The following is an 11,356-nucleotide window of genomic DNA, read 5'->3' on the forward strand; positions in this document are numbered from 1 at the left end:
ATACCCAGTGTTAATAATCAGTCAGAAGACTTAGATCAGACAGCTAATGTTATTCAACTGGCTAGAACATAATATTTTAACAAAATGAAAGGCTCTGATATTAACAAAAGGAGGAGAGAGAAGCACCAAGCCAATCCTTTAAAGAGCTTAGGAATTTATTCAGTATATAAGTATAAAACAACACTAAAAACTTGCGTGAAAAATGTTCAGCTCATGATGAAGAAGGCGAGGCCGTGCCTTCGAATTGCATTCGGATTGGCCAGACAGTGTGTTGGTCTGTTGGTCGGCTCCCCAGTTGGACAGCCCTAGGCCACTCCCACCCAGAGACACACAGCCGACGTCTCCATGAAGCTTATCGAGGCTCGTGCTGAGGCTAACACACAGCACTCGTGGATCCCTCAATAGAGACTTTACGGCGGTCCTCCTGTGCTCCTGTGACACTGCTCATTGAAGTTCCCACCCGCTCCATCACTCTGCAAGTGCTCCAAAATTTTTAATGCACGTTTTTAGTGTTGTTTTATACTTATATACTGAATAAATGATTAAGCTGTTTAAAGGATTGGCTTGGCGCTTCTCTCTCCTCCTTTTGTTAATATCAGAGCCTTTCATTTTGTTAAAATATTATGTTCTATCCAGTTGAATTACATTAGCTGTCAGATTTAAGTCTTCTGACTGATTATTAACACTGGGTATGTTTATAAAAAGGGCAAATGGGACTTTAAATGAGGCGTGTTGCTGAGTAAAAAATATATTTATTTGTTGGGTATAAAACCATATCACAAAAAGTGTCGAACTCATATAGGACACAGTTAATTATAGTACATTTCTTTGAATACATTTGTTTAGATATACAGTCATTTTGCAAGGTACAATACAACATCAGTAGCAATGCAGATGTGTAGATATACTCATCCATTCATAAAACCAATAAACATTAGCCATTGCTTATAATAAGTCGAAATAATCTGGGCATCAGTTGGATATATACTCGACGCACGTTTCATGGCTCTTGCCAATCATCAGGAGTACAGATGCTCTGAAATTAGATCAAAAATGTCTATAAATATGGGATAACCTTTAAACGGAGAACAATCTCTCTAGAAAAGGGGGGGCTATACCTTACTGTCTGGCCCATAGGTGACACCAAGCATCTGTCCAGGAGATACAGAAGACAGGGATATCGATCTCCCCCGGGGCTGAGGTGAGGAATCGCACCCAAAACGAGGATAGCAGCTGTGTAAAGCCCAGGTGACCATGATAGTGTAGAATGTGTGCTTACCAGGGCATGCTATTCTGCAGAAATATAGAGATAAAGCCTATTGAAATTATTTTACTATTGATGGAACAGATCCATACTTGTAGGTAAATTAAAAAAATGGTGTGCAATTGATGCAATCGTTTTAAATGCAATAGTCTCAGTTACCTGGTGTATAATTCTATGGCTGCAGATATGCATGGAATCCTGCTCGTGTGGCTGAATTTAAAGTCCCATTTGCCCTTTTTTGAATGTTGAACACATATCCGGGATGGAGGCTTGCTTGCTGCTACTAATAGGTTGTGTCAGGTCGCACCATTTTTTATCGCTAAATGGGGTAGAAGATACCCAATTCCCTTATGACCTGCCATACCCCAAATTTAATAGTTAATTACCCATCCATTTCTATATTCCTCTCAATAGGCCACTGGCTGGATCTAATAACTTCTTTTTGAATTAATATTATATATACTCGTATGGTCTTGTATTGCTGATATATGGATCTATGTAATATAATGTATGGGATGTAATTCGATTAGTGCACTTCTGTCGGCCATGGGTGAACCTGTCTGCGGTTGGAGAGTTGGGGGCTGTTAGGATGTTCCTTTGACCCCGGGGCTGCGATGCATGGCAGTCTCGACCCCTCCCCCCATTGTCTCTCTTAGTGACTGGGGTTGGGGGCCTGCCTCCTGTGCATCGGTGTCATGATTGTTTGCTCTGCTCAGGTGGGATTACACACCTGAGCTTGGAGCTCTTTTCCTTCTTTCTCCACCAATTGGAGCTTCATGACGCTGGTGGGGACCCGCCCTTTGCTGGGGATTTAGGCTGTCTGTGGTAACCAGCTGACCATTTCACCTTGATTCAGCCACACAAGCAGGATTCCATGCATATCTGCAGCCATAGAATTATACACCAGGTAACTGAGACTATTGCATTTAAAACGATTGCATCAATTGCACACCATTTATTTAATTTACCTACAAGTATGGATCGGTTCCATCAATAGTAAAATAATTTCAATAGGCTTTATCTCTATATTTCTGCAGAATAGCATGCCCTGGTAAGCACACATTCTACACTATCATGGTCACCTGGGCTTTACACAGCTGCTATCCTCGTTTTGGGTGCGATTCCTCACCTCAGCCCCGGGGGAGATCGATATCCCTGTCCTCTGTATCTCCTGGACAGATGCTTGGTGTCACCTATGGGCCGGACAGTAAGGTATAGCCCCCCCTTTTCTAGAGAGATTGTTCTCCGTTTAAAGGTTATCCCATATTTATAGACATTTTTGATCTAATTTCAGAGCATCTGTACTCCTGATGATTGGCAAGAGCCATGAAACGTGCGTCGAGTATATATCCAACTGATGCCCAGATTATTTCGACTTATTATAAGCAATGGCTAATGTTTATTGGTTTTATGAATGGATGAGTATATCTACACATCTGCATTGCTACTGATGTTGTATTGTACCTTGCAAAATTACTGTATATCTAAACAAATGTATTCAAAGAAATGTACTATAATTAACTGTGTCCTATATGAGTTCGACACTTTTTGTGATATGGTTTTATACCCAACAAATAAATATATTTTTTACTCAGCAACACGCCTCATTTAAAGTCCCATTTGCCCTTTTTTGAATGTTGAACACATATCCGGGATGGAGGCTTGCTTGCTGCTACTAATAGGTTGTGTCAGGTCGCACCATTTTTTATCACTGGGTATGTTTATAGTGGACTCTGGCCAATGTGCATTCCAGAACTACTCATGGGAAACTCAGGAGTTTTGTGAATAATGTGTTCAGATTCATGTAGAAAAAGCAAATATTACTAACATAAAATATCAAATAATTGAAGGATCACTGTAGTGAAAAATATTGTATTCTGTTAACCAGAGACATGACTACAGATCATGTGGCCCCCTGGCAGCCTCCCCTCTGTCACACAGTAAGTCTAAATCACAGACAGACAACATGAGAGACATCAGCATAGTCAGTAGATTACTAGGGACCAGTGCTGTGGACATAAGTTGTTGGGGGTGGGGGGGGGGGGGCATTAATGCAGGGAACACAATTTATTTTCTTAAATTGTACATTAAGGAACACAGAATGAAGTACTAAGGCACACTTGGTTATGCTGCTGCCTTCAGGACATTGGACACTGGCAAACAAATCTGTAAGTACAGTCTGGTGTAATTCCTACCACTACCATCTTTTGCTAGTGTCTTAGGAGAATGAACATATTCAGTCCTCTAAAACTTTTCACATTTTTTTGTCAAGATTCTAGTCTTCATTTACCAATTGTCTTCATTAGTTGCAGAGTCAAAAGAGGATTATTTTAAAGATTTGTGAATTGACTGATCCTCAGCATTGTCACAAAGGTCATACCTAGGCCCCTCTGGGAAGAAGCGTGGACAGGCTTTAATGTGTCTTTTGGTACTGGGCTCTGCCTAATGTGCTTTATACATACTAGTATGAAATGTGTTGAGGCAACCTCAGGGATATTTACATGTCCTAGGTCATGATGGAACCCTGTCATGTCATGCATGTGCTATTTTCTCAATCTGTGAATCCCATCACCTTTCTGTCAGCATGTGTCTCAGCCCCTCTGAATTTTTCTTGGGCTACCTGCTGCATTATAAGGACCTTGTTGCAGATGGTACTTACCCTTCCTGCTCCAGCAGTGAGCACATGTGTCAACTATGTCTAACATTACTAGCCTGGGTTATCTGAAAACCCCCCAGCCTAAGAGCCTTCCAGTGCAATCCCTACTGCAACTGATCTTGTACAGTGAATGGCTCAACCTCCTCCAAAATGTTTTACCCAGTTACTGAAGAAATTAACTGTCCCTATTGTGGACCCAGTCATTTCCTTTCTTGGCAAGGCTTTAGCTATCCCTGTTTAGGACATCCCTATGCTTAAAGACCCGGTGAATGTAAAGCTAGAGGCCATTTTTAAAGTTTTATTCTCTCTTGCAGGTCCAGCTCTGCAACCTGCCATTGTGATCATGTCCAACTGGCAAACCTTAGTTGTCAGGTCCAAAGGTACGTACTGAGGTCCTGGTTATATACTTACCGCAACACTGATGTTGCAGGATAGAAGTGAATATTGATGCTTGTTTTTTTTTTTTATAAACCCCAAACGACCCCTTTAATAATGCAATAATAGATATCTGTTATTTTTACATGCACACAGATTTTCTATGTTATTAATTTGTCCCCAATATCCACCCTAATGGGTCCTCTTTTCACTTTAATGCCCTGCATGGGCTTCTATGCAGACTCCTGCAATCAAGCCCTGAAGATTTTAACTCATATTTTCATATGGGCTGGCTGTTTACAAGCTGCATGGCTTATGAATGAACTACGAGGCTGCTCATCAGCAACTTTTCAGTCCATTCGGAACTACAAGCCATCAGCCGCAAAGGCTGATGGTACTTGTAGTTCACATCATTCACCGAAAACTGTGAGTGAATGATGTGGTCATGTAGGTGCAGCCCCGCATGGCCACATTATATTCAAATAGTGACAGCAAGCACCTGGAGAAGTTCACTGCTCACTGTCAGTGGGGGGGGGGGAGAGGGGGGAGAGGCTGCAGCTACTGCAACATGTTACATGGTCCACTCTAAATACAGGTGGAACATGTAACATTTTCCAAAAGGTGAACTTATCCTTTACCACACCAAGCTGTTTGTGATAGACTCACCCAGGACAGGGTTTTTTTGAGGGGACTGAATGCTAGCCTTTTGAATACTGACTATGGGCCCTGGCATTTGAGGGAGCTACAAGCATTTAGGAAGATGTTCTGTTATGTAATGCAAAAAGACATTATTAAAAAGACCATGATGGTCTCTGCCAGTGTGAACTCATAGCAGATGCTGATGTCATCAGCAAGCCACTTGTCTGGGGCTCCCTGCTATAATGTGTTTATTGTAAGTAGGTCTGCTATTGTCTGAAGGAGTTCTGTGTTTATACTTATGATAATGTGTAATGTGCTGTGTGAGCTTGGAGTCGGCAAGTCTGACCTGCAATGTGACACCTGAGTCATCCAGGTGGTTAATTAGGATCCTCTGTGATGGGATTAGCCACGAGTCAGCTGTACCTTGTTAGCTAAACCATTGTATGTTTTGGGTAAATATTTGTTAATGTGGTGAGTGACCCCCTTCTCAAGTTTATAAAAGCCTTTATTCTTGTTCAAATAAACAGTTCTTATTCTGGTTTACTCCAAAACTGGTGTTGCCTAGTTCTTGGGGTAACTAGGTAACTGTTCCAGAGCATTGGGAAGCAGCTTCTTGGCGGTGATACCCAGTCAGGGTGCCTGGATTCCGTGACATTTGGTGGCAAACGGGGGGATGCTTCCTTCAGTCTAGGACATCCAAACCTCCACCAGCATCCAAGGTCTGGATAGCAGAAGAGAAGAGATACAGATACCAGCCGCCATGGAGGAGGAATTCGGAAGGAGGTTGCCAGAGATGCAGATACAGCACAGAGGACCAATGTCAGAGCGGATCTTGCTTGGATGGTTTGATTCTGTCTTCTGCGATGTCTAGAAAGAAACGCTAGCACGTGAGCAGTGCCACCAGCCAGAAAATTCTTCCCTCCATCCAGGAAGGGTATTGGTCGCAGTATGTTATTGCAGGTGCTGTTTTTGGGAGGAGCTGAGTTAAGCAGGTTGATCTGGGCAGAGATGTGGCTGGATGAGAGCTATTGAGCCATCTGGTGGCATGTATCCCAAACATGCCCTTGGATAGCGGATGACAGCCCAATGGAAGGCTTTGACTATGACGGCCTTGGGCTGTTGTACGTGAAGCTGTCAGGGGACACTAACTTTGGGAGTAATCTGGAGTGGCGGTTGGAGGAAATCATGGATTTCAGAGATGAGATACTAAACATCTCAGAAGTACACTGGGCACTGGAGATATAGAGTTTCTGGCCGTTCAGGAATGGGAGCTGAAGATTGCCTACACATGGCTGCTAGACTCTGCTCAGTGCCAGGGCTGGGCTCCCTTTGCCTTGAACTATTCAGCAGTACCAGCCAACAGTCCTGAAATCTCAGCTGAAGTGTCGGCAATGGGGCAGAGTAACAGTGTGCTTTGCCCATCTACGTCTGCAGCTAGGGAAGCAGAACTCTTATGGTGGATGAAGCAAGTGTAGACTGAACTTGACTAACCTGTTTCTGCACAGGATGAGCTTGAATGGAGAAATGCATCTGTCCAACGACAGTTCAAGGGCTCGGGAGAAGAGGAAGCTGTCCTCATTCCCCATCCAAAAAGCATGGATTTACTTGACTTTTCATCAGAGGATGTTATGGATAATGGAGTCACCTGCCAAAGTGTTGGCACTGAGCTCAATGCCCACCAGCCCATGCCCTGGACTTTCAGCAATTCCAGAGACTGGGGATTTAATATATTTTAGAGGAGGAACCACCTAGCAAACATCCAGCAGAAGTGCTGGCAGCAGAACTCGGTGCTGCAGACACCTGTTCCACACCCGCTACAGTTAGGGATGTTTGGGTGGTGGTTCTTCTTCACCAGTGAATTTCAGAGATGCAGGGTGGGGAAGTAGTCACCCCCCCCCCCCCCCAACAAGGATTCATGTACCTGGGAGACAGTACCAGAGAAAGAGCATCCCAACAGCAGACAGTGCCCCAGAATGATGACACTAACTCAGCAGAAGAGCTGGCATCAGGGCAGAACATCACTGAGTTCTGTCCAGCACCAACAACAGCTTCAGCCTTCCTGAGAGAAGAGGCAGCCAGCTTTTCTCACACAACACTGACAGGGACATGGGATTTCCTGCCAGCAGCATCTGTGGAGTTACAAGAAACTTCTCCAGCTGAAACGCTGAAAACCGGACAGAGGGTCCAAGACCTCTGCCCCACCGTTTTGGAGGCCCAGAGTGAGAAGGTGATGGTCACTCCCCAACAGCAGCCAGCTACACAGTTCCCGGGAGAAGGGAGAGGGGGTTGGCATCCTCCCTCCCCAACAGTTAGCTAGAGCGGATGATGTGAGGTCCCCAGCTGAAGCACTAACAGGTCAGAGCAGTGCTGGCCTCTGCCCTCAACTAACAAAGAATAGATTACTTGTGGAAGTGGATGGGACTGCAGTCTCCACCTGTATACCCCAGGGATGCTGAGCAGTTGGCCCAGATCCCCAACAGCATGATGGAGTGAGCCCAGCCACCCTTTGTACTCTTCAGTGGTTGAAAGGACTCCCAGGAGAAGGGCCAGTATGCAGCGGGTATGTTCTACAAGAGAGGCAGAGATTGGCTGGGTGAGTAATGATCTCACTGAGACAATTTGTTTGGGGTATTGTGTTGGTATGGGCATTGGGGGACTGGAAATGCTGCCGAAAGTAGAGATATATGACGTTAGTCACTTTTGGGAGGGGGGGGGGGGGCTGTGGAACCTAGAATCTCTTGGAGAGGTTGAGAACCCCTTGTTTCAGCTCCTCATGCCCCTCTTATGTGTAAATCACCCTGTGTCTATTAGGGGCACAGGGTGACTAAGAAAGTGATGGGCAACTACTTAACCACTTTAATACCATGCACTTTCACCCCTTCCTGCCCAGGACAGTTTTCAGCTTTCAGAGCTGTCACATTTTGAATGACAATTGCGCAGTCATACAACACTGTACCCAAAATATTTTTTTTTATCATTTTCTTCCCAGAAATAGAGCTTTCTTTTGGTGGTATTTGATCACCACTGGGTTTTTTATTTTTGCTAAACATACTTAAAAAGACCAACATTTTTGAAAAAAAAATGTTTTCTTTGTTTTTCTGTTATACATTTTTGTTTTCTCCTTCACTGATGGGCACTGATGAGGCTGCACTAATGGGCACTGATGAGGTTGCACTGATGAGGTGGCACTGATAAGGTGGCACTGATATGTAGAATTGATGGGCACTGATAGGCAGCACTGATATGCAGCACTGATGGGCAACGATAGGCTACACTGATATGCAGCACTGATGGGCACCGATAGGCAGCACTGAGGGGCACCGATAGGCAGCACTGAGGGGACCGATAGGCAGCACTGATGGGAACTGATAGGTGGCACTGATGGGCACTGGATAGGCAGCACTGATGAGGAGCTATTAACAGGAACTACTGATTGGAATTTGAAGGGCACTGACAGGCATTACTGATGGGGCACTGATTGGCACATTTATGGGTAGTGATTGGCACATTTATGGGCACTGATTGGCACTGTTGTGGGCACAGATTGGCACTTTGATTGCCACTGAGAGGCGTTTTTGATGGGGCACAGACTGGCAGCTTATGGGCACTGATAGTCAATGTGCTGATTATCAGCACAGACCCACCCTCTGACAGGGAGAGCCGATGATCGCACTCCCTGTCAATGCGAAGTGAGGAAAGTAATTTACCGGCACTTGATCAGCTGATCACATAGTAAGAAGCCTCCGTCAGAGGCTCCATACCACAATCGGAGATGCAGTGTGTCAGACTGACATACAGCAGCACTAATCACCGTTCTACATGCCCCCGCGGGCACACGCTGGCATTTTATCCTGCTGAAAAGTCATATGACGCCCAGGTAGGACAACAGAACCACTGCCCGGCCGTCATTCTGCTATAGGCTGTGCCGGAAGTGGTTAATGAACACTGAGAATGCGGTGGATTACTTCAGATGGGACAGTAATATTTATCAACAATATCTCTCAGGAAATATATAAAGACTATTACTGGTTTGTTTGATTCTGAACTATACATGTTCATTGAAAGAGCTGGTCACATTGATCTCTTTATTGTACCAGACAGCCAGTCTTCTACTGAGGTCGCCTGCTATAGTCTGTTGCCTACCAGGCTGAGGAGGGGGGAGATCACTGTTTGTATTGTTAATTGTGCTAATTGAAACACATTTTGTCTCTCCTAGCAAACCCTTGGGGGATGTGTTTACACTTGTAACAATGTGTATTGTACTTTAGGAGTTTGATGCTGGTCTCATGTCAAATAGTGTCCCCCGTTGGATAGTGTCCGCTGTGTACAGGCCAAGCAGATTCCGAAAATATCCGAAGATGAACGACGCCTGCGCCGGGAGTCCAGGTTCAAGCCCCACCATCCAAGTGGACATAGAGTTAGAATAAAAAGAGCCGAGTGAAGCGAGGCCGTGCCCGAAGCGTGGCGAGCAAAGCGAGGCCGTGCCCGAAGCGTGGCGAGCAAAGCGAGCCCGCGAGGGGCCCTCTAATATGTGAAGCCCTATGTCCACTTGGATGGTCTCATGGCGCAGGCGCCCTTCATCTTCAGAGATTTTCCGAATCTCCTTATGCTCCGAAGTGCACAATCGCTGCGCCCACACATATAAAGTGGACACTATTCGATAGCCGGACATTTTAAGACAGAACACCGGCAAGTCTGACCTGAAGCGGCGATATCTGATTAATCAGAACATTGTCTGGGTGGGCACTGAGTAGTCACCTAGGCTGGGATAAGGGACAAGTTAACTAGCTTTTGTTAATTATGTTTTTGGTTGCAGTTTATATTGTTACGGTAAACTGATCAGGGGCGAGGGATGTCCCATGATATATATTTTGTGTGAGAGTGTCAAATAAACATTCCATGTTCCTACAAGGTAGTGTCGAATAGTGTTGTATGGGCAGCTACAATATCTGATCTCAGATGTTCAGACTGGAAGAGGCTGTATACTGACGGGGTTCTGTGACACTGTTCGGTAAAAATGACAGTTAGAGGGTTGAGACAAACCATTTAATAATAACAGGGGTGCTTTCAATGGTCAGCTTTTATTTATTTATGAAAAACCTTTATCCCAAAAGGAAAAAAAAACAGTTTGCTGTATTTACCTAAAAAGTTTTAGCTGGAGATCACCTTTCATTTTTTAATCAACTCCATCTAAATCTACTGCCTAGGACACAGGGAACGAATGTCCGGAGACATCGGCCGGTTAATAAAAAATGGTCGATATTCAGCCCATGTGCATGTCAGCTGGTCTAACAGAAGCCAAAGTGTTCTGGCTGGGGGGCTGTCCCCCTGTCAGAACACAACAGTTCAGCATGGAAGATCGCTGTACTAACAACCCAGCGGGTTGAACGAAAAACAAACCTATAATGCCGCATACACACGATCAGATTTTCCGATGGGAAATGTTGGATGTGAGCTTGTTGGTTGTAAGTCAGACCGTGTGTATGTGCCATCAAACATTTGTTGGCGGACTTTCTGCCAACAAATGTTGGCTAGCAGGTTCTCAAATTTTCCACCAACAAATGTTTTTTTTTCTGATACTGTGTACACATGTCCGTCGGACAAAAGTCCAAAGTACAAACACGCATGCTCGGAATCAAGGACGAGCCGGAAGCGATTGGTTTTGAAAAACTAACGTTCGTAATGGAGATATCACATGACTATTGAACTTCCTTTTTATCAGCTTGCCATATGTCTTGTACATCACTACGTTCGTAATTGTTGGCCAACATTTGTGTGACTGTGTGAATGCAAGACAAGTTGGACCCAACAACCTTCGACCAAAATACACGGTTTTGTTATCGGAAAGTCCAATCGTGTGTATGGGGCATTAGTGTAAGACATAACACTACCCTTACCACAGAGTGACAATGCTGCTTTCCAAAGGTGTCTGCTTTACTACTACATTCAGGATTGCGACATCCTTATGCTGTGTACTCATGCTCGGAATTTCCGAAAACAAATGTTCGATGGGATCTTATTGTCGCAAATTCCGACTGTGTGTAGGCTCCATTGAACATTTGCTGTCAGAATTTCTGACAATAAAAATTTGAGAGCTGGTTCTCAAATTTTCCGACAACAAAACTTGTTGTCGGAAATTCGATCGTGTGTACACAATTCCGACGCACAAAATTCCATGCATGCTCGGAATCAAGCAGAAGAGCCGCACTGGCTATTGAACTTTCTTGGCTCGTCGAACGTCTTGTACGTCACCGCGTTCTTGACATTCGGAATTTCCGACAACATTTGTGCAACCGTGTGTATGCAAAACAAGTTTGAGCCAACATCCGTCAGAAAAAAAATCCAGGATTTTGTTGTCGGATTGTCCGACAGTGTGTACACGGCATAAGACAGAAAGTATGTTACTGGCCAAATCACCAGAT

At 44.5% G+C, this 11,356-nt stretch overlaps 1 long non-coding RNA gene across 1 annotated transcript; it reads left to right on the plus strand.

Annotated features, from left to right (window-relative positions):
* The first annotated feature begins 2,092 nt into the window (after positions 1–2,092).
* Positions 2,093–2,961, plus strand: LOC143976086 (uncharacterized). Its single transcript, XR_013272501.1, has 3 exons — positions 2,093–2,171; positions 2,302–2,476; positions 2,559–2,961. It is a non-coding gene; the product is annotated as an uncharacterized LOC143976086 (long non-coding RNA).
* Positions 2,962–11,356: the final 8,395 nt, after the last annotated feature.

Source organism: Lithobates pipiens, unplaced genomic scaffold (genome assembly GCF_037356315.1).
Source record: "Lithobates pipiens isolate NorthernLeopardFrog02 unplaced genomic scaffold, aLitPip1_a1.2 Scaffold_13, whole genome shotgun sequence".
In the NCBI taxonomy this organism is placed as follows: domain Eukaryota; kingdom Metazoa; phylum Chordata; class Amphibia; order Anura; family Ranidae; genus Lithobates; species Lithobates pipiens.